The sequence below is a fragment of the Bison bison genome, unplaced genomic scaffold, assembly GCF_000754665.1.
Source record: "Bison bison bison isolate TAMUID 2011002044 unplaced genomic scaffold, Bison_UMD1.0 scf7180017855312, whole genome shotgun sequence".
In the NCBI taxonomy this organism is placed as follows: domain Eukaryota; kingdom Metazoa; phylum Chordata; class Mammalia; order Artiodactyla; family Bovidae; genus Bison; species Bison bison.
Window position 1 is genome coordinate 34,617 of NW_011485885.1, and position 4,264 is coordinate 38,880.

The 4,264-nt window shown below is 40.8% G+C and overlaps 1 pseudogene; it reads right to left on the reverse strand.

Annotated features, from left to right (window-relative positions):
- Positions 1 to 3,570: 3,570 nt before the first annotated feature.
- LOC105002106 overlaps positions 3,571 to 4,264 on the reverse strand; it is a 20,592-nt pseudogene continuing 19,898 nt past the window's right edge.

The window sequence follows — 4,264 nt, forward strand, 5'->3', positions numbered from 1 at the left end:
CTCATGTGAAGAGTTGACTCATTGGAAAAGACCCTGATGCTGGGAGGGATTGAGGGCAGGAGGAGAAGGGGATGACAGAGGATGAGATGGCTGGATGGCATCACCGACTCAATGGACATGAGTTTGGGTGAACTCTGGGAGTTGGTGATGGACAGAGAGGCCTGGCGTGCTGCGATTCATGGGGTCGCAAAGAGTCGGACATGACTGAGTGACTGAACTGAACTGAACTGAACTGATTCTGAACAGTGTGAGATGAAACAATATCAGACACTTCACAAAGTTTTGTATGTCATCCTTGCACAGAGGCCATGCTACTCTTCTCTTTGTTATTCCAATTTGCAATATTTGTGCTGCTAAAGTAAGCACAAGATAGTTTCCTTTAAATTGCCTATATTTTCCTGCAAGCTGGATTAGAAAAGCAAGTTCTGTTTTTTTTTAAATCAATTTATGTTTCTCTTTTTATCTCAGTGTTTCAGCCATACCCCCACTCCCCATAAATCTGCTCAAAAAAAAATTATAGTACATTCTATTGTTCACAATAGCTACCAAATAGTCATTTGTTGACCAAGTGCACAGTCCCAAACTCTGAAGAGCCAAACAATTTAAAAGAATCCTTAACTTTCTGGGGCTGAACAATTAGGAGAAATTCAAGGATATGTGAGAAGACAGATGCTATCTTGACCATCATTTTCAGGGTTTATTCATTATTCATATCTTCTTGCCTACCTAGTTCCTTTTACTCTTTATGTAAATCTTTTGAAAGGTTTGGGGTATTTGTGGTTTGTGGGCTTGTGGTTTGTGGGCTTGGTATCAACTTGTATTAGTATTGCTCTTGGGATAACTAAAGGCTAACATGTTGCTTTAAAGTTGCCGTGACAACGGACAAAATAAAGAACTGATTATGACATGTTTGTGGGACACCTTTCACAGGAAAGAGGCAAGGGGCAGATGGCTGCAGACTGGGACATAAAGAAGAGCACTGCAAGGGTCAAGGTATACATCTAACCAAAACAACAAACCAAGATCATGGCGCATGACAACAGAACAGCAAATGTTAAGCAGGGAACAAAGCCAGGTTGGTATAATAATGTGTGGGTAAAAACGGGAAGTAAAAATAATTTCTTTAAATATTGTGTTTGCCACTCTAATATATAGAAATATTTGTTTTTGTAGTACTTGTTCCTTTTGACTTTCCAACTTGAGTATGTCCTGTTTCTATTTTTACAGGTTTTAGGTTCCTGTCATATAGCTGAACTAAGTTAAAGAGAATCCCTCCTTTTTGGTAGTAGCTGGAAACTTATTGCTATCTCATGTATTTAATCATTTCATATTCTTAACCCCTTTTCTCAAAACTCTTAGTTGCTCTTTCCTTGTTGTTTTATTATACCTATTTTCTTAGTATTATATCTTTGTTGTTGCTTGGTCACTAAGTCATGTCCAACTCTTTTGTGACCATTTTAAAAACCTAGATATCAGTAATGTTTAGACATGATGAGATTTGATTTTTCTATTCATTCACAGTATATCCATTAAACCTTATTGTCTGCCAAGGATATTAACAAACTCTTTGAAAAGTAAAATAAGCAGTAGATTGAAAGTAAGAGCTCTTTGTTCTCTGATGTACTCCATGTTTTTATCTTATTCAGATGGTTTCGTTTTGGCCCTCTATTCTGTATTTAACCACTGCCTCTGCAGTCACCCTGACTGACTAAAGACTCAGTTTTAGCTGCCATCTTTCATAAATTCTCCAGCTTACCCTGGGAAATTCCACAGTGGCTTTCAGGAATTTTGGTACCAGCCCAGATTCTATTGCTACCTAGTTATGTGCCATTAATCTCTCTGGAATTTTATCAACTGTAAAATAGAAAATATTTACCTAATTTACAAGATAGCTGTGAAGGGCAAGTTACTTAAACCTGTATTTATTTATAAATAATTTAATAACTATTTATTGAGTGCTTACTTGTTCATAAATAGTGTCCAGAGAAATATCCAGAGGCCCCTGGTCTGTCTTTTCACTTAAATAGAACGGCAGAGGAATCTTGGCTTTGCCGCTTAGTAGTTGTAATTTGAGTAATCCCTCTGAGCTTCAGTTTCCTCCTTTGAAAAATGGGCATTGTGATAGTGCCTACCTCACAGAGTTACTGTAAGCATTAAATATGATCACATATTTCAAGTGCTTAGGACAGTACCTGGCACATAATAAATGGCCCCCAAATGGTAGCTATTGTTAACCTGTCTTATATCAGGAATGGAGACTCCAAATCGTCCTCATGTCAGGGATTTAAGTAACCTAATTCTGTCTAATATAATTACACTTTTCTTATTCTATTCTCAGAATGAAGAATTATTATGATCTTTCATGTTTATGACATAAACTTGTCATGAACTGTTTCAAAATAATCCTATTTAAATTCACCGCTGATTAGCTGAGCAGGGTTAACGATTGAACCAATTGAGATAAATATGTGAAAACATTTTTTTAAACTGTAAAGTGCTATACCGTGTTGTGATTCTTTTAATTAATAACTCCCATTTCAATCGTTTCACTTGCCTTCTCTGCCATTTCTCTATATGGTTCCTAAGATGGGTGGTTTTTCAAAATTATTAGCATGGAGTTAAGGCAATGGCACCCCACTCCAGTACTCTTGCCTGGAAAATCCCATGGATGGAGGAGCCTGGTAGGCTGCAGTCCATGGGGTCGCAAAGAGTCGGACACGACTGAGCGACTTCCCTTTCACTTTTCACTTTCATGCATTGGAGCAGGAAATAGCAACCCACTCCAGTGTTCTTGCCTGGAGAATCCCAGGGACGGGGGAGCCTGGTGGGCTGCCGTCTATGGGGTCACACAGAGTCGGATACGACTGAAGTGACTTAGTAGTAGTAGTAGTAGTAAGATTTCAGTACTCAACGTGGCTCATTAACTGGTGGTAAAAAAAAAATTCTAAAAGAGCAGTTCTTAAAATGTTTCAATCCATGACAACATTGTTAAATGGCAACACTGATTTGAATGGATACTAAATTCTAAGATTTTTAAAGAAATAAGCCTCCTTGCTTTAACCCTTTTTCTTAGCTAGATTTTATTCAATGTAAAAAATATACACTGCATGATTATGGTAAAACACACACACACACACACACACACACACACACACACGGGATGATTTATTAGCGCAATTGGTTCAATTGTGTTAGGACTTTAACATGACCCTTTGAGAGCGGGTGGTCCTCTCCCCCACCGCCACCCCCAGGATTTAGTGTTTTTTACATTGCAAAGGTGTAGAATGTCTTTTCTAACAGGATGGAAAAATTCTTCATGGGAGGTAACAAGCTTGTCAGCCTCAGTCATGAGACGAGCTAACCCAAACTGAGTATTAGATTTAGGGCAGAAAGGATGGCGCTCTCATACACCTTATTTCCATCCTTTCTTTCCTAAATAATGCTTAAGGAAACCATGCTAGGGTTAACACGGGAAGAGAGGAGGAACAACCAAGGTGAATCCGCACTAGGGACAGAGAAGAGACTGCCTGGCTTGCGAAAAAAGGCTCCTTCACTGCGCGTGCGCCCACATCACGGCGGACACAGGCGCCTGTAATAATGTTCGTTGCTTACGTAGTAGACGTGCGTCAGCGGGCCGGACCCAGGACGCATGCGCAGAAGCGCAGTGCCCAAATGATTCTGCAAGGCAGTGGGTTGTGGTTTTTGTTTTGACCGGAAAGGCTTACCCGGGTTTCCTTGGCTGAGGGAAATAAAGGAGCATTCACGGATTATGATAAATTCCTCATGTTCATTACAGGCTTGGAGGTGGAAGATCTCAGTGTTAGGTGCCCCGAGCTTGGAGTTAGGAGGTCGGAGCCAGTCCTGTCCCACTTTGTGCCCACTGGTGTTAGGGATGGTAGGGCTGCAAAAGTGAGCACGCACTTGTCTAAGAACTTCCTTCTCTCTTTTATTTTTCCTCTTTTTCCTCTCTCCCTACATCATCTCCTCACTTAGCTGACTTGTTCTTATGTGAACGGGAGCCAGAAAAACCAGAGAGCTCCAAACTAAGCTTCTGCACGGACAGAGCACGGGAGAAAATGGAGCTACATTTGGAGGTGCTGCCGAGTTCAACCACTACAGAAGATAACACTTTGAGGCGATCCAGCAGCGCCCCTTTGATCAGTGGCCTTGGGTGAGCAGGATTGAGATACTGGAGGAGGCCTGCGGGGGCGGGAAAGGGTGGCAAGAGTTGCAAGAAAGTGACTTACAATAGCATTCCCACTTC